Source organism: Oryx dammah, unplaced genomic scaffold (assembly GCF_014754425.2).
Source record: "Oryx dammah isolate SB20612 unplaced genomic scaffold, SCBI_Odam_1.1 HiC_scaffold_11203, whole genome shotgun sequence".
In the NCBI taxonomy this organism is placed as follows: domain Eukaryota; kingdom Metazoa; phylum Chordata; class Mammalia; order Artiodactyla; family Bovidae; genus Oryx; species Oryx dammah.
In genome coordinates, this window is record NW_024080596.1 from 1,385,108 (window position 1) to 1,412,397 (window position 27,290).

Genomic DNA, 27,290 nt, shown 5'->3' on the forward strand with positions numbered 1-27,290 from the left:
GAAGGATTCTTGTGTTTAGAAAATTCAAATTCTTCAAGGATATTTAATAGGTTTGAGTTTCTATCTCTTTTTAAGGCATAATTGATGATGTCATGTCACTTACTTTAAATCCCATTTCTTTATTTAAAAACTTTGACGTATTTTCTTCTGCTTATTTGTTATTTATAAAATAATATTTTTAAAATCAAATCACTAAAATCTCATCTATTTGTTCTTTTCTCTCTTTTTGTTTGGACCATCTCTTCATCGTAACTTCATTTTGGTTACAGAATAAAAAGAAACCAGGTTAACTTTCTTTAAATAGATGAAAAGTAGTTCTAAAGACATTACTGGAACAAGTCATCAAATTGTTCCTTCCTATTTAAGTCAGTCACTGCCAGAGAATGTTAAATAGATATATTGAAGGCAGGAAAGATTTTTCTTCCTAATATTGATAGTAGTGATTCTCATGCCCACAATTGAATTCAAGTTTGATGTTAATTTAAGATCACATTTAAGAAATAATAGTTGAAAGTAACTCACTTGTGAATCAATATGGGCCTGTTGCCTATGCAGGATTCCTATGTTGTTAATGTCTCTTTTGGACTTCATTCTTTAATTTGTTTTTATATTTATTTTATTTTTCTTGAAAATAATGTTTGAGTGGTAACCAAAAATGATCTCTGCTTGGATTAATGCAAAGATTAAAAAGAAGAAGAAGAAGAAAGAAAAATACAAGGTAAAGATTTGAAAATTATGTAAAGTTACTTTCATAGACAATATGGAGACTTATGAAAATGATTTTCTAAAGAAAGAAACTACATAGCAAAAACTTAAGCAGAAGTAAAAGCTTCTTATGAACGTGAAAACCTGTCACAGAGACACACGGATGCTGACACTGCCAACAGGGGTCCGATTAACCCCAGTGCTAGCCCTTCTGACATTTGCTCAAGTTGTGTTCTTTTTATTTTCCAAATAAAGTACCCTCTGAATATAACCATTCTTGAGGTTGTGACTGTTTGATTCTGAACTCATTAGGAAAGACTAACTCTATGAAAACTGAGTAGGTCTACACGTTTCAGACAAAATGAGAGAAACTCGAATTTACTATTATTACTATAGCAAATGTTTGAACAATTTACTGGGAAATATGAGGTATATGGTGCTTCCCCATGGTTCAACGGGTAAAGAATCCATCTGCAATGCAGGAGACATAGGAGACATGGGTTTGATCACTTGATCAAGGAAGATCACCTGGAGGTGGAAATGGCAAGCTGCTCCAGATTTCTTGCCTGGGAAATTCCATGAACAAAGGAGCCTGGCAGACTACAGTCCATGGCATCACAAAGAATTGAACAGGACTGAGCGATTAAGCACTCAAAAAAAAAAAAAAAAAAAAGAGGTATATGAATTAAACAAACTAAGTATTTTATTTAAATTTAATGGGGCAGTGGCCCTGAGGAGCCACCCCATGCCCGAGGCCAGAGGCTGTGGCCAGGAAGAGCCACCCCGTGCCCGAGGCCAGGGGCGGTGCCCGAGGCCAGGGATGGTGGCTGGGAGGAGCACCACACGTTGAAGGTCAGGAAGGGCAGTGGTAAGGAGATACCCCTTAAAAAAAAAAAAAAAAAAAAAAAAAGGGAGATACCCCTTGTCGAAGGTAAGGAGCAGCGGCTGTGCTTTGCTGGACCAGCCGTGAAGAGATACCCTACGCCCAAGGTAAGAGAAACCCAAGTAAGATGGTAAGTGTTGCAAGAGGGCATCAGAGGACAACACACTGAAACCATACTCACAGAAAACTAGGCAATCTAATCACACTAGGTCCATAGCCTTGCCAACTAAATGAAACCAAGCCATGCCTGCGGGGCAACCCAAGATGGGCGGGTCATGGTGAAGAGGTCTGACAGAATGTGGTCCACTGGAGAAGGAAATGGCAAACCACTTCAATATTCTTGCCTTGAGAACCCCATGAACAGTATGAACAGGCAAAATGATAGGATACTGAAAGAGGAACTCCCAAGGTCAGTAGGTGCCCAAAATGCTACTGGATATCAATGGAGAAATAACTCCAGAAAGAATGAAGGGATGGAGCCAAAGCAAAAACAATACCCAGCTGTGGATGTGACTGGTGATAGAAGCAAGATCCGATGCTGTAAACAGCAATATTGCATAGGAACCTGGAATGTCAGGTCCATGAATCAAGGCAAATTGGAAGTGGTCAAACAAGAGATGGCAAGAGTGAATGTCAACATTCTAGGAACTAAAATGGACTTGAATGGGTGAATATAACTCAGATGACCATTATATCTACTACTGCGGGCAGGTATCCCTCAGAAGAAATGGAGTAGCCATCATGGTCAACAAAAGAGTCCAAAATGCAGTACTTGGATGCAATCTCAAAAATGACAGAATGATCTCTGTTCGCCTCCAAGGCAAAGCATTCAATATCACAGTTATCCAAATCTGTGCCCCAACCAGTAACACTGAAGAAGCTGAAGTTGAACGGTTTTATGAAGATCTACAAAACATTTTAGAACTAACACCCCAAAAAGATGTCCTTTTCATTATAGGGGAATGGAATGCAAAAGTAGGAAGTCAAGAAACACCTGGAGTAACAGGCAAATTTCGCCTTGGAATGTGGAATGAAGCAGGACAAAGATTAATAGAGTTTTGCCAAGAAAATGCACTGGCCATAGCACACACCCTCTTCCAACAACACAAGAGAAGACTCTACACATGGACATCACCAGATGGTCAACACCAAAATCAGATTGATCATATTCTTTGCAGCCAAAGAGGGAGAATCTCTATACAGTCAACAAAAACAAGACCAGGAGCTGACTGTGGCTCAGATCATGAACTCCTTATTGCCAAATTCAGACTTAAATGGAAGAAAGTAGGGAAAACCACTGACTATTCAGGTATGACCTAAATCATATCCCTTATGATTATACAGTGGAAGTGAGAAATAGATTTAAGGGCCTAGATCTGATAGATAAAGTGCCTGATGAACTATGGAATGAAGTTCGTGACATTGTACAGGAGACAGGGATCAAGACCATCCCCATGGAAAAAAATGCAAAAAAGTAAAATGGCTGTCAGGGGAACCTTACAAATAGCTGTGAAAAGAAGAGAGGTGAAAAGCAAAGGAGAAAAGGAAAAACATAAACATCTGAATGCAGAGTTCCAGAGAATAGCAAGAAGAGATAAGAAAGCCTTCTTCCACAATCAATGCAAAGAAATAGAGGAAAACAACAGAATGGGAAAGACTAGAGATGTCTTCAAGAAAATTAGAGATACCAAGGGAACATTTCATGCAAAGATGGGCTTGATAAAGGACAGAAATGGTCTGGACCTAACAGAAGCAGAAGATATTAAGAAGAAGTGGCGAGAATACACAGAAGAACTGTACAAAAAAGATCTTCATGACTCAGATAATCATGATGGTGTGATCACCTATCTAGAGCCAGACATCTTGGAATGTGAAGTCAAGTGGACCTTGGAAAGCATTGCTACGTACAAAGCTAGAGGAGGTGATGGAATTCCAAGTAAGCTGTTTCAAATCCTGAAAGATGATGCTGTGAAAGTGATGCACTCAATATGCCAGAAAATTTGGAAAACTCAGCAGTGGCCACAGGTCTGGAAAAGGTCAGTTTTCATTCCAATCCCAAAGAAAGGCAATGCCAAAGAATGCTCAAACTACCACACAATTGCACTCATCTCACATGCTAGTAAAGTAATGCTCAAAATTCTCCAAGCCAGGCTTCAGCAATACATGAACTGTAAACTTCCTGATGTTCAAGCTGGTTTTAGAAAAGGCAGAGGAACCAGAGATCAAATTGCCAACATCTGCTGGATCATGGAAAAAGCAAGAGAGTTCCAGAAAAACATCTATTTCTGCTTTATTGACTATGCCAAAGCCTTTGACTGTGTGGATCACAATTAACTGTGGAAAATTCTGAAAGAGTTGTGAATACCAGACAACCTGACCTGCCTCTTGAGAAATCTGTATGCAGGTCAGGAAGCAACAGTTAGAACTGGACATGGAACAACAGACTGGTTCCAAATAGGAAAAGGAATATGTCAAGGCTGTATATTGTCACCCTGCTTATTTAACTTATATGCAGAGTACATCATGAGAAATGCTGGGCTGGAAGAAACACAAGCTGGAATCCAGATTGCCGGGAGAAATATCAATAACCTGATATGCAGATGACACCACCCTTATGGCAGAAAGTGAAGAGGAGCTAAAAAGCCTCTTGATGAAAGTGAAAGAGGAGAGTGAAAAAGTTGGCTTAAAGCTCAACATTCAAAAAACGAAGATCATGGCATCTGGCCCCATCACTTCATGGGAAATAGATGAGGAAACAGTGAAAACAGTGTCAGGCTTTATTTTTTTGAGCTCCAAAGCCACTGCAGATGGTGATTGCGGCCATGAAATTAAAAGACACTTACTCCTTGGAAGAAAAGTTATGACCAACCTAGATAGCATATTCAAAAGCAGAGACGTTACTTTGCCGACTAAGGTCCATCTAGTCAAGGCTATGGTTTTCCTGTGGTCATGTATGGATGTGAGAGTTGGACTGTGAAGAAAGCTGAGCACTGAAGAATTGATGCGTTTGAACTGTGGTGCTGGAGAAGACTCTTGAGAGTCCCTTGGACTGCAAGGAGAGCCAACCAGTCCATTCTGAAGATCAGCCCTGGGATTTCTTTGGAAGGAATGATGCTAAAGCTGAAACTCCAGTACTTTGGCCACCTCATGCGAAGAGTTGACCCATTGGAAAAAACTGATGCTGAGAGGAATTGGGGGCAGGAGGAGAAGGGGATGACAGAGGATGAGATGGCTGGATGGCATCACTGACTCGATGGACGTGAGTCTGAGTGAACTCCAGGAGTTGGTGATGGACAGAGAGGCCTGGCGTGCTGCGATTCATGGGGTTGCAACCAGTCGGACACGACTGAGCGACTGAACTGAACTGAACTGAACTGAACTGAACTGAATTCACTTTTTGGCAAAGAGTTAGCATAACTACTTTGATGTCTATACTGGCCAGAATGACTTAAGTCTGTGCATGCACACTCAGTCATGTCTGAGTATTTGTGATCCCATGGACTGTATCTTGCCAGATTCTTCTGTCCGTGGGATTTTCCCAGGCAAGAATACTGGAGTGGGTTGCCATTTCCTACTCCAGGGGATCTTCCTGACCCAGAGATTGAATCCATGTCTCTTGTGCCTCCTGCATTGGCAGGTAGGTTATTTTCCAGCTGAGCTACCAGGGATTCATTTTAAATTATTAATCACTTTTTTCGTTATTGATCTATACTTCCTTATAAACTTTGTTGGTTTTAATTAATGATAAATATTTACTTAATATACAATTTTCATTTCTGGTGTTTTCTTCAGGATAATCTCTTAATATTTTTTAAATGCTATCCCAACCTTTTTTGAAATCATTCTTTCTTCATGAAGATATCTCAGACTCATTTGGATATTTTCAGTCCCAGTTTTGGAACACATGGATGAAATGTATTTTGTTAAGTGGAAGAATGCAGACTCAGAAGACTATATATTATATTTTTCTAATCATATAGCATTCTAAAAAACCAAAACTAAGAAATACAAAGCAAAAATGTTTGTCAGTGGTGGAGGAGGTGGGGCTAAATTATGAAAGGATCCACAGCAATTTTAACACAATGGAACTGTTTTGAATGGTACTAGAATCGTGGATACATGGCTTTATGCATTTATCAGAGCCCATAAAATTGCACATCACAAAGGATGAGTTGCAAAGTATGTAAATAAAAATGCCTCATGGACCTGGCATCCTAAAATGTAATACAGACTGGGATAGATGAATCTAACTGAATAAAAACTTTATTACATACCCTTACTGCAGGGAATGGAAAGCAAATAAGAACTTGATCCAATTAACACTGAAAGACAGTATTTAGACTGAAAACTTTAAAGTTAAAGAGAAATGTAACCATGATAAACACTGTTCTCTGGTTGGTAATTGTGCGCCATACTGAGATACAGTATAACAATTCTGAATCTGCTTTATGTCTATACAGGTTAACCAAGTATATAAGCAGATAGTGGATTGTGAGGTCAAATTTCGTACTGTGGGACAGGGTAATATAGAGAAACAAGAGAGAAACACTAGAATAAAATGGTACTGAAATGGAGTTGGAGACATCATTATGAACTTAGCTTTAGTTTAATATAGGTACAGATGGATAGATACAGAAATAATAGATATGTGTGTGTACATATGCTTATTGTTTTTGTTCAATCACTCAGTTGTGACTGACTCTTTGTGACCCCATGGACTACAGCAAGCCAGGCTTCCCTGTCCTTCACAATCTCCTGGAGCTTGCTCAAACTCACTTTACATGCATATACATCCTAGATAGTTTGGTAAGAGACTCTAGAAACAATAATAATCCAATAGCTAAGAGCACACCAGTACCTAGTTCTGTGGTTTTTAAATCTCATGGTGGCTCAGAGGTTAAAGCGTCTTCCTGGAATGAAGGAGACCGGGGTTTGATCCCTGGGCCAGGAAGATCCCCTGGAGAAGGAATGGCAACCCACTCCAGTACTCTTGCCTGGAGAACCCCATGGAGGAAGGAACCTGGTAGGCTACAGTCCATGGGGTCACAAAGAGTCGGACACGACTGAGTGACTTCACTTTCACTTAACGAAAAGAACAAGGGATCTTTATAGAAATGGCTAGTGGTAAGGCCAGATCAGGTAATGTACCCAATGAGGCTGGAGCACTTTTTAATTCCAGATAGCAAATAACTATTCCAAAAGCTAAGGGAGTGGATGTGTCAAAAGAATATAGAAGCCAAACTGAAAGAGCTACTCATGGTCAAAGCTGTAAAACTTTTAGCAATAAATTTCATAGTGTGATACTGGATTAAAACCAATGTATAAAACAAATAAAAATGAGTCCATACAAATGAATGATTGAACAAGTAAATCAATAGGGGAGAAGGGACAAATCCTCTTCATGGAAGAATTAAATAAAATGTAAGTAAATACTGCCCTCTCCAGGAGATGGAGCTGAAATCCATGATTATTCATGATAAATGCTTAGAAAATTTGATTAAAAGGAAAGTTCCTTTATCTGAATGAGTATATTCAAAAATCTACAAATATTTTATTTAATTGTTCATATTAATTCTTTCTACTTGTGAATAGGAATGGGACACAGGAATTCTCCCTAGTGCCACAAACAAGGAAAAAATTACATGAATGTACAATAGAAAAGAAGGAAAAAACATTCCATTTTAAAATAGATTATATGTTGTGTACATGGACGCTCCAAAATAATTGGTTGAAAATTCTTAAAGATTTCTAGATTCAAGACCTGTACACAAAAAACATATATTTACATACATTAGTGATAATAGAATGTGAAAGCTTATATAATATCATTTATAATAACATCAAAATGTGCCAAATACAGAAAAATGAGGAGAAGGGGATGACCAGGGATGAGATGGCTGGATGGCATCACTGACTCGATGGATGTGAGTCTGAGTGAACTCTGGGAGTTGGTGATGGACAGGGAGGCCTGGTGTGCTGCGATTCATGGGGTCGCAAAGAGTCGGACACGACTGAGTGACTGAACTGAACTGAACTGAGACCTCTTGTCCAGGTTATGTTTTTAAGAGTCCTCATTAACTTGTTTCCTAATTATTCTGTGATACATGTTTTACTTTCTTCTTTTACCTCTTAGTTAGAAGGCAAACACGTGTGAGAAGAGTTTTCCTATGTTTCTAGCTTTTGCAGTATGTCGAGGCCATCTTGACAAGCAGGGTTTCCTAAAGCGTGATACGGTGAGAAAATGAGAAACGAGACACAAGAATTCAGAGAAAAGGGAGGCTCAGAGGACCAACACCGCCCCAAGGTGAAGGTGCTGAAACTGAATCCAAGCCAGCTTTATTATACTTTCAGCTGTGAATGAAAGAGTATGTGGGGAGTTAAAGTATAATTCATGTGGCCTTCAGGGCCAAAGAGCAAAATGGTCACTAACCTTTGAGTAATTAGGAAACAGTAATCAATAACAAATCAGTAACTAAGACTAGTATTCTCATCTATAGATTTTCCACCAGATACGTAAAACATTTGACTCTGAGATGCCAGTTGAGAAACAGTCTGGAATTGGTTTTCTTACCCCAGGATCATACCTGGTTTTCAAGATTATGAACTGTTCCCTCTGGATTTGTTTCAAGAGTCTCATGCCTTATAGCATCCAGTTTATCAATAATTAGAAATTTATTTTGTGGCTCTTGATGGGGCCTGCTTTTCTTTTATTCTTCCTGTTTCCTACAGCAGTATAATGATTTCTCTACTTATTGTATTCTAGATTTTATAAATTGAGTCCTGAGAATTTGGTCTTTAATATTATTCCATTTTAAATTATCATTGTTTTGCTTATAGCCCTTTCCTGTAAATACTCAACTGCTTCAGATTACTTTATGCTCTTTTCATTACAGTTTGCTTAAGAACTTCCACCAGATCTTCTCTTAATTGGTTCCCTGATACTCTGAAAGGATGAGGTTTCTGAAACATTGCAGTATCTTCTGGTATTTGAATCTGTCTTGTCACAGTTTTCATTTGAAGGAATTGAACTGTGAGTTCCTTTTTTTCTGTATGCAAATCTTCATTGCTCGTCTTCCATCTAGTTTTCTGGTTGACTGTTTTCTCAGAGACTTTCACTGAGAAACTGAAAAGATGATATTGTAATGTATCAAGTTCAAACTCATCACCCACTGTGTTTACACAGAGCTAGTTAATTTTTTGGTTGTAACAGATTCTGGGTCTCTTCAGTTCAGTTCAGTCGCTCAGTCGTGTCCGACTCTTTGCAACCCCATGAATCGCAGCATGCCAGGCTTTCCTGTCCATCACCAACTCCCAGAGGTCACTCAGACTCTCGTCTATCGAGTCAGTGATGCCATCCAGCCATCTCATCCCCGGTCGTCCCCTTCTTCTCATGCCCCCAATCCCTCCCAGCATCAAAGTCTTTTCCAGTGAGTCAACTCTTTGCATGAGGTGGCCAAAGTACTGGAGTTTCAGCTTTAGCATCATTCCTTCCAAAGAAATCCCAGGATTGATCTCCTTCAGAATGGACTAGTTGGATCTCCTTGCAGTCCAAGGGACTTTCAAGAGTCTTCTCCAACACCACAGTTCAAACGCATCAATTCTTCGGTGCTCAGCCTTCTTCACAGGCCAACTCTCACATCCATACATGACTACTGGAAAAACCATAGCCTTGACTAGACGGACCTTTGTTGGAAAAGTAATGTCTCTGATTTTGAATATGCTATCTAGGTTGTTCATAACTTTTCTTCCAAGGAGTAAGCATCTTTTAATTTTGTGGCTGCAGTTACCATCTGCAGTGATTTTGCAGCCCACCAAAATAAAGTCTGACACTGTTTCCACTGTTTCTCCATCTATTTCCCATGGAGTGATGGGACTAGATGCCATGATCTTCACTTTCTGAATGTTGAGCTTTAAGCCAACTTTTTCACTCTCCTCTTTTACTTTCATCTGGGTCTCTTAGGGAGAAGAAAACATAGGTAGAGTGGTACACGAAGTCTCTGATAGTATCTGTTTGTGAGACCAAGCTTGAGGCTAACCTCAGGAGGTGGCTGAGCAAATCAGCCATAATTATACATAAATCACCTCCCTCTTGAACCTTTCTCCCCTCCTCCAAACCACCCCTCTAGGTTACAATAGAAAGTTTTAAGAACACAAACTTTGCATCATGTGCAACCCACAGAGTTATGAAAGGATACTATGATGAGGAAGTATGAGAAATTAAATGTGGCTATATCGTGACACAGGAATAACCTGAAGGGTACATGGAGCCACATCACGAAAGAGTGTAAATGCCCAGAGTTGAAAGTGTAGATATGCTACAGTTAATGGGAAGTTTTCAAAGAGGAAAGAGATGTGATGGCATTTGTTATTGTTATAGACAAATCAGGCAACACTGTACAAGACTCACTAATTTTGGAGATGTTTAAAAGATTTTAAAATGTCAATGACTAAAGTGCGTTCATTCAATATAAGTCTTGATAAGGCAAAATTCTGTAAAGTGTATGGATTTGAGCCTTGTCTCATTTTATGAGAAGTGCTGTAGGATAAATGTATAGCTTGGTAAGCTTAGCTGCAAATTCTAACTCTAGAACATGCCAGTTGTGAGACCTTAAGCCAATTACTTCCCTTCTTATTTTTCATTCAAGTAAAAGGGTAATTGGAGAAGGAAATGGCAACCCACTCCAGTATTCTTGCCTGCAGAATTTCATGGACAGAGGATCCTGGTGGGCTACAACCCATGGGATCACAAAGAGTCGGACACAGCTGAGTGACTAACGCAAAAAGGGTAATAACAGTAGTTTCGTAAAGTTTTGCAAAAATTGTAGGAAATAGTACATGTTAAGCTTCTGAAGTAAAGTCAGTGACAAAAATAGATGCATAATAACTTATGCTTAAAACTTTTAATTAAGGGCATTTCTAAAGATTAGTTTCTAAGCAGTGTTTTAATTCTACATATAATCAGCAGAAGTCATTGGCCTACTTCGCTTAACAAAGATTGATATTTTTCCCCATAAATACAATTTTAATGTCATATGTCTGGATTATTTCTGTTCCTCAAGTTCTCTTTACTTTACAAATTTATATCTACTCTGGCAACAGCAGAGTGGAAGAAAACTTTAAATCACATTGAGAGAAACCTACTTGGGACTCAAGATAGAAATTGGCCCTCCTTGGCTCGACATAATACTCCCTGTGTATCATTTTTACCATGTCTGATAGAAGTAACTCACTCAATGTTCAATACCAAATGGACCACCATAAGATGTCACAATAAGGCAGCTGAAGATATAAGATTCTACATCATGATTATGGCTGTGGAATGGATTTGAATGTTTATGTTGACATCTCAATGATCTTGTTGAATAGGGAAGTTGAAGTGGCAAAAGAAATAAATCAATTCTCAGGCTTCTGGCCTGTTAGTTTGGATGCATTTTTAATATTTTGTAAATGAGAAATCATCTATCTCTTTATTTACTATTTGTGGTCACTTTCTCCTAGCAACTATTTGAACACATAATTTACCATTTCTTAAAATTACCATTAAAAGATACACTTTTGTGTAATCATTATTGAGAAAGGTAGGATTTCTTGAAGACCAAGGAGAGATACTCTCAGATGTCTCAATGGTAAAGAATCCACCTGTCAAGCAGGAGACACAGGAAATGTGAGTCTGATCCCTGGATCAGGAAGATATGCTGGAGAAGAAAATGGCAACCCACTCCAGTATTTTTGCCTGGAAAATCCCATGGACAGAGAAGCCTGGTGGGCTACCGTCCATAGAGTCACAAATGTGTCAGACATGACTTAAATGACTAAACACAACAAAGAAGGTATTAGGTCACATACTGCTAGTTAGGGAAAAAACAAACAAACAAAAAACCTCTCTAAAGTTATTTAATAGAATGAACCATGATTTATTTCATTTTCCCTATGATTCTTGCTCTCATAAAATGCCTAATCTTTTTTCCCCTCCGTATTTCCACTAGACATATATAACGACTCTCTATTTGAATGTGTTCAACTCTACTCCTAGCTTCCATTTTCAGATTCACATATTAAATTCTGAAGGTGTTCTGAATGAAATCTCCCTTTTCCTATGGTACATTTGATATGGTTTATTAAAATAGCACTATCTCAATAATGAGTCATTCAAGGAAGAATAATTGAAGCTTTTAAAATATTTTATTATATTTATAATATTAGCCATGAGAGAGAAAATAGTTTGGGAAATAAATGCTAATATTCCAAGATATTATTCCACATAAATTAATCAACAAATGTCTGATAACATGCTGGGTATATAAAAATAAACAGGATCAGAAAATGTTACCTACTCTTTAAGATTAATGCTATGTTGTGCTCTGATTAGTCACTCAGTCGCATCTGACTCTTTGTGACCCCGTGGACTGTAGCCCACCAGATTCCTCTGTCCATGGGGATTCTCTAGGCAAGAACATTGGAGTGGGTTGCATCCCTCCTCTAGAGGATTTTCCCAACCCAGGGATCAAGCTGAGGTCTCCTGCATTATAGGCAGATTCTTTACCATCTGAACCATCAGGGAAGCCTTTAGGTTCAGCAATGATGCCAAAAGACAACATATGCAATTTCCATCCTCTTTAAGGGAGAGCTGGTGATCGAGACTTAGTTGCTTCCAAAGAAAAAAGATGCATGAAAGGGGAAAAGAAAAATAGTCACTTTATATAGGGTAAACCTGGCAGACACTACCTTAACCAAGTGATCAAGACTAACATCTTTGGGAACAAAGTACATTAATGTCATATACCTACTGACATGAGGTCAGAAGAAGGAAACTTTTTCTTTGTGATATCCTTCTTGAAAATTCATCAGCACAGTCTAAGAATGAGAAAACATCAGAAAAAAAGTCAAATTGAGAGACATAAAAATATGACCAGTGTTCTTGAAAAGTATCAAAGTTATTAAAAATAAATATTGAGAAAATGTCACAGATTAGAAGAGACAAAGGAGACAATAACTAAAAGCAATATTTCCTTTTTTGTTGTTGTTGTTAGACCCTGAAAACACAGGGGAAAAAATACTTAGGAGTGAAATCCAATAAAGTTTTTAATTTAGTTGCCAATATTGTGCCAATTTAAGTCTCTTAGTTTTAATAAAATATTATGGTCATATATTAGTAGAAAGGGAAGCTAGGTAAAAGGTAAACAGGTACTAAAATCTACATAAATTAAAAATCTCTTAACTACAATGTTGGTAAGTTCTAATTTAAGTAAAGAGAAAGCTGCTCTTGAGAATACATATGACAATTATCTAGAATAGAGGTGAGCAAAATATACTCTGCTAGTCAATTTCTGTCCTGACCAATTTTAGGATGGTCTGAAAGCTAAGAACATTTTTAATATTTAGAATAATTGCAAGCAATGTAAAACAACAACAAAAAATATGTGACAAAAGTCATACATGGTCTGCAAAATTAAATATTTACTATTGGCCTTTTACAGCAAAATGTTGTTGTCCAGTTGATAGAATCCAGACAGAACAATTGGAAGGAGAAAATTTTAAACCAAAAACTGTGAAGCAGGGAGGAATCAACCTAAGGAAGAAGAATATAAACAGGATGAAAGAGTGATGTATAGCAAAATCAATACAATATTGTAAAGTAATTAGCTTCCAATTAAAATAAATAAATTTATATTTTTAAAAAAGAAAGAAGTAATTCACCCAAAAGTAAAAAAATAAAAATAAAATGCAAGGATGTTCTTCTGTCAAAGAAGGACAAATGTGAAGGCAGATGAGATGATAGTCTTTTTGAAAACTTGGAGTGGACATAATAGTCATGTGACTGGAATGCTTGATGAGGCAGAAGACAAATGAGCACTGGTGAGTTAAACAGAGACTAGAGCTTCAAAACCCAGTGTGCCATGTGAGTGTATTTAGAATTTATGTTTTTCATGATGTTTTCTATAACTTTTGACATTTTCAGTAGTAACAGTTTTTAAAATGGAAAGATTATCATGGAAGTAAGATTTTACCATAAAATTTTATACATTTCAAACTATGTCAAAAACAAGCATATACTGTGGTTTTAGAATGGAGATTTAAAAATGTTGAGCCAATTATACAGAGTGAAGGAGGCCAGAAAGAAAAACACCAATATAGTATACTGATACATATATACGGAATTTAGAAAGATGGTAATGACGACCCTGTAAGCAAGACAGCAAAAGAGACATAGATGTATAGAACGGACTTTTGGACTCTGAGGGAGAGGGAGAGGGTGGGATGATTTGGGAGAATGGCATTGATACATGTATACTATCATGTAAAAAGTGAAGTGCCAGTCTATGTTTGATACAGGATACAGGATGCTTGGGGCTGGTGCATGGGGATGATCCAGAGAGATGATATGGGGTGGGAGGTGGGAGGAGGATTCAGGATTGGGAGCTTGCATACACCCGTGCTGGATTCATGTCAATGTATGGCAAAACCAATACAGTATTATAAAGTAAAATAAAGTAAAAATAAAATTTAAAATAAATAAATAAATAAAAGAGGAAAAATAAATAAATAAAAGTGTTATCTAGCCTAGAAAAATCAGGCAATTTATAGTTGTTGCATTGTTTTATTTTATTGCTTTATTTTACACTTAAAATCTAAAAGCTGCTTTGTGTGTAAGACTAATTAAATCAAGAAACATGATCCACCTAGAATCTTTTTTACCCCCCATATTAAAGATGAGCCTCAAAAAAATATTAATATGAAAGAACTGTACAAAAAAGATCTTCATGACTCAGATAATCATGATGGTGTGATCACTAATCTAGAGCCAGACATCTTGGAATGTGAAGTCAAGTGGGTCTTAGAAAGCATCACTACGAACAAAGCTAGTGGAGGTGATGGAATTCCAGTTGAGCTCTTTCAAATCCTGAAAGATGATGCTGTGAAAGTGCTGCACTCAATATGCCAGCAAGTTTGGAAAACTCAGCAGTGGCCACAGGTCTGGAAAAGGTCAGTTTTCATTCCAATTCCAAAGAAAGGCAATGCCAAAGAATGCTCGAACCACCACACAATTGCACTCATCTCACATGCTAGTAAAGTAATGCTCAAAATTCTCCAAGTCAGGCTTCAGCAATACGTGAACCATGAACTCCCTGATGTTCAGGCTGGTTTTAGAAAAGGCAGAGGAACCAGAGGTCAAATTGCCAACATCTGCTGGATCATGGAAAAACCAAGAGAGTTTCAGAAAAACATCTATTTCTGCTTTATTGACTATACCAAAGCCTTTGACTGTGTGGACCACAAGAAACTGTGGACAATTCTGAAAGAGATGGGAATACCAGAGCACCTAACCTACCTCTTGAGAAATCTGTATGCAGGTCAGGAAGCAACAGTTAGAACTGGACATGGAACAACAGACTGGTTCCAAATAGGAAAAGGAGTACGTCAAGGCTGTATATTGTCACCCTGCTTATTTAACTTATATGCAGAGTATATCATGAGAAATGCTGGACTGGAAGAAACACAAGCTGGAATCAAGATTGCCAGGAGAAATATCAATAACCTCAGATATGCAGATGACACCATCCTTATGGCAGAAAGTGAAGAGGAGCTAAAAAGCCTCTTGATGAAAGTGAAAGTGGAGAGTGAAAAAGTTGGCTTAAAGGTCAGCATTCAAAAAATGAAGATCATGGCATCTGGTCCCATCACTTCATGGGAAATAGATGGGGAAACAGTAGAAACAATGTCAGACTTTATTTATTTGGGCTCCAAAATCACTGCAGATGGTGACTGCAGCCATGAAATTAAAAGACGCTTACTCCTCGGAAGAAAAGTTATGACCAATCTAGATAGTATATTCAAAACCAGAGACATTACTTTGCCGACTAAGGTCCATTTATTCAAGGCTATGGTTTTTCCTGTGGTCGTGTATGGATGTGAGAGTTGGACTGTCAAGAAGGCTGAGCACCGAAGAACTGATGCGTTTGAACTCTGGTGTTGGAGAAAACTCTTGAGGGTCCCTTGGACTGCAAGGAGATCCAACCAATCCATTCTGAAGGAGATCAACCCTGGGATTTCTTTGGAAGGAACGATGCCAAAGCTGAAGCTCCAGTACTTTGGCCACCTCATGCGAAGAGTTGACTCATTGGAAAAGACTCTGATGCTGGGAGGGATTGGGGTCAGGAGGGGAAGGGGACGACCCAGGATGAGATGGCTGGATGGCATCACTGACTCGATGGATGTGAGTCTGAGTGAACTCCGAGAAATGGTGATGGACAGGAAGGTCTGGTGTGCTGCGATTCATGGGGTTGCAAAGAGTTGGACACAACTGAGCAACTGAACTGAACTGAACTGGATAGCTATAAGCTGGTGAGTGACATGACCTGATGTGTGTTTCTAAAACAGGTCATTCTGGCTTAACTGTGGAAAAGAGAATTTGAGAGGAATAAGACTAGAGACCAAAAGACCATTTAGGTATTTGGAGTGCCAATGAAAAAATGATGAAGCCTGCTATATCAGTAAATAAAGGATGTTACTGTCATCAAGTCATCACATTACAACTCCCTCAGTGATGCGCCCTGAGAGAACTCAGGACAGAAATAGGATGCCTGCCATCAAATAATCAACCTCTGCAGCGACTCCCAGTGGTGCATCCTGAAGAGACTCAGGATGTGAAAACACAGAATAGTGGCCCCAGATAGCTAAAGTCATATCAAAATAATGATTTCAGTGAGCCCAGACCTTTGCATCTTCTATACATATAAAAGTGATAAATTCCTTAACTTGAGATATCTAATTTTCTTTAATTAACAATAATCTTTTGATGCTCTGACTAAATAGTCTTTGTTGCAAAAATCCGTTTGTATCTTGGCTTCTTCCTTAGCTTTTCTGAGCAGTCTTTCAAGGGTGAGAGGTTGCATCCTGGGCTTAAGTCCTCAGTTTTGTGTAACAAATAAAGCATAATTCTCAGCTTTTAACTTGTGCATTTTTTTTTTTGCAGTTGAATTTAGTATTCCATTAACAAATCATGTTGGCTATTCTGAAATAATGAGCATAAGGTAAAGAGAATTGAAGAAATTTGAGTTTGATTTATGCAGTAGAATTTTGAATATTGGGTGTAGAGAGAGCAAGAGAAAGATTACAAAAATTACAGCACTTGCTGGTGAGACTCACTGTAATGGGGAAATGTTAATTCTGACTCCATACTGTATCTGCTTCTGTGATGTTAACTCTTGTTTTGCCACCTTTGTTATATTAGGCATACATAATGGCCTGCCTCAGGGAACTCTGCTCCCCTCCTCCTGACCCTTAAATTAAAGTGCCTTTTTTTAGCTCACAAGGAGATATTCCATTTCACACCACCTGTGAAATATTTGTAAGGAAATTAAACTAACACAGCCACCCCACCCCCACCTTATATGTGCCATTCTAGGAGATATCTGCAAGAATAAAATGGTCTTTTTACTTTGTTACCTCACCTCACCCATCTCTGATCCACAAAAGAACCTGGTATCCAGGCCCCAGCAATACAGTCTTTTTGAGACATTAGTCTGCCATCTTCTCAGTCATCTGGCTTTCAAAATAAAGTCTTGTTTCTTGTTTCAACATCTTGTCTCTCAGATTTATTGGCCAGCCTATGGTGCAGTGAGCAGAGTGAGGTTGGACTTGGTAACAAGAGAAATATCACAGAAATTACAGCAAATTTTGTTGAGACCCACCAATATTGTGAACAGATGTGGATAGGCAGGTTTTAGAGGAAGAAGTCTGACATGATTCTGGAGCATCCAGTACTGATAACAGTCTGCATCCCAAGGTTTATATTTTTAGTTATATGGATATTAAAGCTTCAATTGTAAAGCTAGCTAATTGTAACCAAAATTATCAATTTATAAAACCTAAGGATGTCTTATAACTTTAAAGAATACCTAGTCAATCTCTAATTATAGCCTGAATATATTCTATAGACTTTTCTGCAAGAATGTCATCATCTTGGTCTGAAATAATTCCTCAAGTAAACAATGCTCCCTGAAGACATTGACCTGAAAATGAAAGTGCAACATGGTGGAAAATCTAATAAGCAAAGATTTCTAATTGTTCTATTGTTGTAAAATTCTGCAGCAGGAAAGAATTATTGAGAGTAGGCTTCCTGCTGGCTCTGCCTCTATGCTAACCCTGAAAGTGGCAGCTGCTGTAGGAGGCACACTACTGGGTTTACTGTTTTGGTTTTCCCTGCTTCAAAGTGATATTTTAGATATAGGTAATGACTATTTCCCAGGGGAGCTATTCCATGGTCTTCATTTGTTACTCTGGGCAACTGTTCCCTCCAAGCTGAAACTACCAGTCAAGAATTTACTGGAAAGTGTAAAAGAATTGTCAGTAAAGTTTAACTTCACACAGTTTTTAGTTATGTTGTTCATGTATTCTTTAGTGAAATGCGTTATAATACGCAAGAAAACTCAAGATATATATTGCATTGTCAGTTCAGTTCAGTCACTCAGTCGTGTCCGACTCTTTGCGACCCCCTGATTTGCAGCATGCCAGGCCTCCCTGTCCATCACCAACTCCCGGAGTTCACTCAGACTCATGTCCATCGAGTCCGTGATGCCATCCAGCCATCTCATCCTCTGTCGTCCCCTTCTCCTCCTGCCCCCAATCCCTCCCAGCATCAGAGTCTTTTCCAATGAGTCAACTCTTCACATGAGGTGGCCAGAGTACTGGAGTTTCAGCTTCAGCATCATTACCTCCAAAGAAATCCCAGGGCCAATCTCCTTCAGAATGGACTGGTTGGATCTCCTTGCAGTCCAAGGGACTCTCAAGATTCTTCTCCAACACCACAGTCCAAAAGCATTAATTCTTTGGCGCTCAGCTTTCTTCACAGTCCAACTCTCACATCCATACATGACCACAGGAAAAGCCATAGCCTTGACTAGACAGACCTTTGTTGGAAAAGTAATGTCTCTGATTTTGAATATGCTATCTAGGTTGGTCATAACTTTTCTTCCAAGGAGTAAGCGTCTTTTAATTTCATGGCTGCAGTCACCATCTGCAGTGATTTTGGAGCCCCCCAAAATAAAGTCTGATATTGTTTCCACTGTTTGTAAGAAGTGTTAAAAAGTATTAGTTCAAAGAGTTTCCTACAACTCCAACTAGACTATTAATTGACATATGTAATTTTTTAAAATTTATTTTGTTTTAGACTGCTTTTCTAAACTATTTAGTGAAAAGCATGGTTTATTTAACTCAACTACTCAACTATGAAAAGCTTCACTCTTTGACATTAAAAATAATAAACAAATTGCTAACACTCACTTGGTGACTTTTATCCAGAACATCAAAGTCTAATGATATAAAGACTCAATAGACAGGAAAAGAAAAAAACTAAAAATGTGAGAATGAGACTTTCAACCTCAAACTTTAAAAAGGAAAACTACCATTAAAATAATTTTGATGGAAATTCATGCACATGAAGTACTATTTTTAAAATGTCTTTTACTAGAGATAAATAGAAATGTTTAATGTGAAATGTTAAATAATTTGCCTTGATAATTCAATTTATAAAGACTGCTCTGCAGTTGTCCTGGATTTTCACACTTCAAAACAGATTATATGTGTGTGTGTGCATGTCATTATCATCAATAAGAATAATGATAAGATAATGGTTTGTCCAAATGCCTAGGGAATCCAGGTAGGCAGAAGACTGGATTATCTGGGGAGTCAAAAATGATTGTAAAACATCAAGCTTTATTATAGAAAATCTTCATATAATAATGCCTAATGCCATGGGATCAGATTAATGGCTCCACTGCAATGAAATTCTTTATTGAACCAAGATCCTACTAGTTTGTGGTGCCATCATTCTGAATACTAATTAATATTAACACACAGCTGGATATGTACCCAGTAGACTTCTATGATATTATTCTTAGTAAGTCAAGAATCTCTCAGACCAAATCCCCCAATTTGGATTAGTTTCAATTCATTAATGATATTTATCAAACACATTGTTGTTGTTGTTGTTTAGTTGCTAAGTACTATATAACTCTTTGTGACCCCATGGGCTGTAGCCTGCCATGATCCTCTGTCCATGGGATTTCCCAGGAAAGAATACTGGAGCAAGTAGCCATTTCCTTCTCCAGGGGATCTTCCTAACCCAGGTATCAAACTTGCAGCTCCTGAACTGCACATGGATTTTTTAATCATTGAACCATGAGGGAAGCCTTATCAAACATGTAGAATTTTCTAAAAGTTCCACCACTGAAAGAATAAAAAGTAGTTTGAATAATTTGATTGATCCAGATAATTTCTAATAATATTGTTTTGTTTATATAAAAATTTCTGATATATTTAATCACTTGAAACCATAAGAGGAAAATAAATTGTAGACAAGAATGATGTATTTTATGACATAGGTGTAATTGGACTGTTTTGGAGTATTGGTTATAAAGGAAAGAAATGCTAAGCATAACTTGAGAGTTCTCATAAACTTCTCTGGAAAAAGAATTTTTCTGTATAAAGTATAATCTTGATCTGATGACCAGAAACTTTAGACAAAAATATATTTCAAAATGAATTGACACCTCAAAAATAAAATTCTAGTCACATAACTTTGAATAACATAAAAGAGAAAATTAAATAATAATTAACTAAAATACATCATGTGTACTTAGTCACTCAGTCATGTCCAACTCTTTATGACCCCATGGACTGTATCCCACCAAGTTCCTCTCTCCATGGGGATTCTCCAGGCAAGAATACTGGAGTGGGTTGCCATGCTCTTCTCAAAATGCATCATAAGCAAGCCCAAAGACCTTTTGTAAGATGTTATATGTTCTTCCTTCTTCCTTTCCATATATCCTTCCTTCTTTTCTCCCTTTCTTTTTTTTTTATTTTTAAAATAATTTCTTGTTTAATTGTAAGAGATTAGAAGAGGCACACATAATCAAGGAAGAATATAAGAGTGTGACAAAAATTTAGAAAAAGCATATCAGGAAGACTGAGCTCAAAATGAGCTGTGACTTGTAAATATGTTTAATACAAGAAAAGTGAGACTTCAGGGAATGTTCATAGAGAAAGGTAAATGAGCAAGAGAGGTCAAACTGTTTGAGGCAGGTGCCATTATGTCAAAGAAGTCAAAAAAAGAGTCTCCTTTACTATAATTTTTCTTCTATTTCCATCGTTAAGTAGATGCTCTTCAAACTTAAGAGTGGGATAAATGTGGAAAAGAAAGAATTATTCCTTAAATCGGGTATTGCAGTTTAATGCCTATAAACACCAGAGAGATAACGAATTAGAGAGACATGCAGAGTGTTAAAAAAATATGAGAATAATGTGGTACTGTAAAGAACTGGAAAGCTCATCTTTATCTAAAAGGATTCACACTCCATTGTAAAAAATAAAAATATATTCTATTTGGAAAATGCTGCCCAACAATTCTTCCTTTTCTGCTGTCCTTTATATCAAATATCTTAGAAATTCTTTTCTGGACTTCCAATTCTATTATTCCTGCTAGGGAAATCCCATGGACAGAGGAGCCTGGTGGGCATAGTTCCTGGAGTCACAAAGAGTGAGACGTAACTGAGCACACACCCATATGTGCCCTAGAATAGATCTGTAATTTGCATTTATCTTCTCTGATAAATTGATACCTCTTGATAAATATTAACTTGGAAAAACACATGAAAAGTGATACTTAATTAAACAAATGATATGAAGTAATAGAATAAAGATGTTGGAAAAAGAGACAAATGTTTATTTGTCTGACATTGAGACCACTGTGGGAAGAATGAACAGTTTAATAAATGCTGCTAGAGTAATCATACAAAAGGATTGAACCTTTACCTCACATCGTTTAGACAGTTCAATTATAGATGAATTAAATACTAGCTAAGACAAGGAACCATGAAACTTTTAGAATAAAACATGCAGATATATTGAAAACTTCTGGAAAGAAAAGGATTCCTTGACACAAAGTAAATTATCTCCCCTTCCTCCCCAGCCTGGTCTAGCCCATGCCCCTCCCCACTGGCTCCCTGAGTCCCAGGTGGGTCTGGCTTTGGGTAGCTGGGTGCCGATGGCTGGACATATAGATGCAGGCAAGGATGGATAGAGGTATACACTGAGGGCCAAGGGCATCCACTGTCAAGGGCATTGCTTAAGGTCCACCCCATCAGATGGAGGGATACACAGAGGGCCAAGTGCATCAACTTTAAAGGGCATTGCCCAAGGTCAACCCTGGTGGGCTGGGGCCAAGTTCAGTATTTGTAATTGACTGCTACCTTAAAATACAGGTCCTAAAAATGCCAGATTGTTTGGATTTAGAAGATGATCTATATAAATGATAAAAATTAAGGGGGAAAAAAACTTTTTTTTTTTTTTTGTATTGTCCACCTGGAATATGGTGGACATATGCTTCTGGTATCTTAGGCAGTAAAGAATCTGCCTGGAAGGCAGGAGATCTGGGTTCAATTGCTAGATTGGGAAGATCCTCTGGAGATGGGAATGGCAAACCACTCCAGTATTCTTTCTGGGAGAATTCCATGGACAGAGTATGGGATTGCAAATAGTCAGACACAGCTGAGCAACTAACACACACACATGCTTCTGGAATAATATTCACCATGATTTTGGACAACCTTCCAAATTTAGAAGACATACTATAAATAAGTCTGAGCATGGAAAAATCGATGCTTTTGAACTGTGGTGCTGGAGAAAACTCTTGAGAATCCCTTGGACAGCAAGGATATAAAACCAGACCATCCTAAAAGAAATAAACTCTGAATAATCATTAGAAGGACTGATGCTGAAGTTGAAGCTCCAATATTTGGCCACCCTATGTGAAAGACTGACTTACTGGAAAAGACCCTGGTGTTGGGAAAGACTGAACACAGGAGGAGAAGGGGACAACAGAGGGTGAGATGGTTGAATGGCATCATTGGCTCAATAGACATGAATTTAAGCAAACTCCAGAAGATAGTGAAGGACTGGCATGCCACGGTCCATGGGGTCACAAAGAGCAGGACACCACTTAGCCACTGAAGAACAGTAACATTTTTCCTTTTTCTCATTAACAGTGGATGACTCAGAGGTGGATTTTTTGGCCTTCAAAGGAAACAGAGATGATAAAGACTTCAAATGGAACTTGGACACAATATTGGAGAATACACTCAATTTATTACACATGGAATCCAGCAAGCTAAAGGTATGGAAAGGTAGAGCCATGGAACACCCTACATGTGGCATTCAATATCTGGGAAACAGAAGAGAGGCTATGGATCCTGATTCAGAGCAACAACCAGCGTCTTCAGGATCTGGGAATTCTCTTCGTTCAGATGGAAGGAAAAGCTGCTATCAACCTGGCTTTGTCTCAGAACCAAAGCCAAGATGTGAGAAATAAAGGATCCATGGGAGCGGAAATTAAATTACGATGGAGATAGGATTTCCCATGAAAGGTGCTCCATGATAAAAAGGATGGCCAACACTGCAACTCTTATGCTATCTCAGGGTGGAAACATGCCATATTCCATGATGGCATCAGGCCCCAATTCAGAAATGCAGCCCAGGACTCCTCGTCCTGCTTCTAGTCAGACACAACCTATCCACTCTTCTCTGGGCTCCATATACAGCAGTGAAGTCATCACTCAGGATCTTTAGTTCCTCTGCACCACCCAATACAGCCTGTCCCAGTGAACAGACAAATAAACCCAGCTAATTTTTCCCCAGAAGCAGCAGCAGCAATAGATGCAGGCAAGAACCCTACAGCAACATCAGCAGCAACAGCCACAGGGGATTCAACTCCAGTTTACTGCCCCAAATCAAGTTCCTGTTCCTCTAGGCTGGAACAAGCTGCCTTCTCGAGTTGTTCAGCTTCCTCCAGCCTAGAGTTCTCTGGCACAATGACTGCAAATCAAGGGTAGAAAATGCTCCCCCACCTGGCCCAATGTGACAGAAAATCCAGGCAGATCATCCTTAACCACCATACAAACAACTTCCTGCTCTCCTCCTCCATATATCTTTGGCAGTAGCAAGCTTCAGGAGCCCAGAGAAACTTTCCTCAGATGAACAACCCAGGTCATTTAACAGCTCCTCAGATGAACTTGCAAGGAGGGCCTTTTAAGGTCCCAACCCCCCTATACAGACCCACCTCAAGAGTAAGTCTGCATCCTCATACTCCCCCTTCCAATAGGGATATGACTTGTAACCTCTCCAATAGTTAACCAAACTCAGCAGCATATGGGAACAAGGACACCTCAAAATAATCTGCTTAGCCAGGGATTTCAGCAGTCCATCAGCTTTCCAGGTCAGAATCCCATGGTTCAACATGGAAACATGTTAAATAAATGCCTTCATCCTAGAAAAAAATTAAATAAATAATGATGCAAGTATTAACAGAGTTCCAAAGAATAGCAAGGAGTGATAAGTAAGCCTTCCTCAGTGATCAATTCAAATAAATAGAGGAAAACAATAGAGTGGGAAAGACTCAAGATCTCTTCAAGTTAACTAGAGATACCAAGGGACCATTTCATGCAAAGATGGGTACAATAAAGGACAGGAAGGGTATGGACCTAACAGAAGCAGAAGATATTAAGAAGAATGGCAAGAATGCACAGAAAAACTATACAAAAAAGATCTTTATGACCCAGGTAACCATGATAGTGTGATCACTCACCTAGAACCAGACACCCTGGAATGCAAAGTCAAGTAGGCCTTAGGAAGCCTCACTACAAATAAAGCTAGTGGAGGTGAAGGAACTCCAGTTGAGCTATTTCAAATCCTTAAAGATGATGCTTAAAAAGTGCTGCACTCAATATGCCAACAAATTTGGAAAACTCAATAGTGGCCACAGGACTGGAAAAGGTCAGTTTTCATTCCAATCCCAAAGATGGGCAATGCTAAAGAATATTCAAACTACAACAAATTGCACTCATCTCACATGCTAGCAAAGTAATGCTCAAAATTCTTGAAATCAGGCTTCAACAGGATGTGAACAGTGAACTAACTTCCAGATGTTCAAACTGGATTTAGAAAAGGCAGAGGAACCAGAGATCAAATTGCCAACATCCGTTGGATCATCAAAAAAGCAAGAGAGTTCTAGAAAAAACATCTATTTCTGCTTTATTGACTATGCCAAAGCCTTTCATTGTGTGGATCACAACAAACTGTGGAAAATTCTTAAAGACATGGAAATACCCAAACACCTGTCCTGCCTCCTGAGAAATCTGTGTACAGGTCAAGAAGCAACAGTTAGAACTGGATGTGGAACAACAGACTGATTTCAAATCAGGAAAGGAGTAGGTCAAGGCTGTATATTGTCACCCTGCTTATTTAACTTATATGCAGAGTACATCATGCGAAATGCTGGACTGGATGAAGCACAACCTGGAATCTAGAATGCCGGGAAAAATATCAATAGCCTCAGATACACAAATGACACAACTGTTATGGGAGAAAGTTAAGAGTAACTAAAGAGTCTCTTGATGAAAGTGAAGAGGAGAGTGAAAAAACTGTCTTAAAACTCAATATTCTAAAAACTAAGATCATGGCATCTGGTCCCATCACTTTATGGCAAATAGATGTGGAAACACTGGAAACAGTGAGAGACTTTATTTTCTTGGGATCCAAATCATTACAGATGGTGACTTTGGCCGTGAAATTAAAAGATGCTTGTTCCTTGGAAGAAAAGCTATGACCAACTTAGACGGCGTATTAAAAATCAGAGACATTTCCAACTAAGGTCCATCTTGTCAGAGCTACGGTTTCTACCAGTAGTCATATATGGATATAAGAGTTGGACTATAAAGAAAGTTGAGTGCTGAAGAATTGATGCTTTTGAAGTGTGGTGTTGGAGAAGACTCTTGAGAGTCCCTTGGACTGCAAGGGGCTCCAACCAGTACATCCTAAAGGAAATTGTCCTGAATATTCATTGGAAGGACTGATGCTAAAGCTGAAACTACAATATTTGGCAACCTGATATGAAGAACTGATTCATTGGAGAAGACCCTGATGCTGGGAAAGATTGAAGGCAGAAGAAGAGGATGGCAGAGGGCAAGATGGCTGGATGGCATCTTTGACTTGATGGATTTGAGTTTGAGCAAGCTCCAGGAGTTGATGATGGACAGGGGAGTCTGGCATCACAAACAGTCAGACACAACTGAGCGACTGAACTAAACTGAAGTATTAGCAGTTTGACTATGTTTAAAATAAAAATGTATTTAACTGCAACTAGAAAAATTAAAATATAACTATATCCCATGAAAATATAGTTATAATACACTTAATCATGTTTTATCAATATAAAATTTAATCTGAATTATGTAAATTAAAATTAAAAGCAATGGCATACAGATTAAAAATGTATAAAAAAATATGTGCAAAAGAAAACACAAAAGAGGATAACTGAAATTCCTATAAATATTGGTAAAGATGGTCACTTTGACTATTTAACAGACAGTTGTCAAAAAGGAAACATAAAAATCTTTTAATACCCATCAAATATTTTTTAAGTTACAAAAACAAGAGGTGCCAAAGGTAAATTATGACACACAGCTATATGATACTAGAGGAAATCTAAAGTGTTATACTCAGACAGTAAAGAATCTGCCTGTAATGTGGGAGACCTGGTCTTATATTGGGAAGATCCTTTGGAAAAGGAAATGGCAGCCCACTCCAGTATTCTTGCCTAGAGAACCCCAGGGATGGAGGAGCCTGGTGGGCTGCCGTCTATGGGGTCACACAGAGTCGGACATAACTGAATTGACTTAGCAGCAGCAGCAGCAGCCAGTATTCTTGCCTGGAGAATTCCATGGACAGAGGTGACTGACACTTTCACTTTGACTTCCCTGATGTCTCAGGGGTAAAGAATCCACCTGCAATTCAAGAAACACAGGAGATGCAGGTTCAATCCCTGGGTCAGGAAGATCCCCTGGAGTAGGAAAATAGCAGCCCACTCCAGCTTTCTTGCCTGAAAAATCCCATGGGCAGAGGAGACTGGCAAGTTACAGTCCAAAGGGTAGCAAAGAGTTGGACACAACTGAGTGACTAAGCATGCATCATCAAAATAGTTTACAATTGAGAAGAAATTGTAAATGTGAAAATGTGTAGCAAATAATAGCAGATATCAAAATTGAACCCAGTAATCCAAATATATAGCCATACATGTGCACAAACTGACATTTACAAAAATCATCTTTCCTAATATCAAAAAAATAGGAAAAGACAAAAATATCAGTCAACAAAAGAATTGATAAAAACTGTCATGCCTTTACACGGTCACGATTAACACTAATAAACTATAGCCACACATGTCAGCTTTGGTACACTTCATATACATGCAAATTGAATATATTTGAATGAAAATAATTCACAATAATTCATGCAACATATTTGCTTTGCACACAGTTTAAAAGTATACATAAATAGTCTGTTTTTTATATTACATGTGTCACAAAATTATAAACCAAAGGAAAGGAAGAGTTATGATAGAATTATACCTATTAATAGTATCCAAGAAAGGGAAAATGAAAACAATAAAGAATATTAAGGAGTTCTATTAAATTTTAATACTTATTAAATTAGGTTAACTACTTTAGTATACTGGAGAAGGAAATGGCAACCCACTCCAGTACTCTTGCCTGGAGAATCCCTTGGACAAAGAAGCTGGTGGGCGACAGTCCATAGGGTTGCAGAGTCGGACATGACTGAGTAACTGACACACACGTATTGGTATATGTTG

The 27,290-nt window shown here is 38.3% G+C and overlaps 1 pseudogene; it reads left to right on the forward strand.

Moving 5' to 3' along the window:
- The first annotated feature begins 655 nt into the window (after window positions 1-655).
- Window positions 656-23,932, forward strand: LOC120860797 (annotated as a pseudogene).
- Window positions 23,933-27,290: the final 3,358 nt, after the last annotated feature.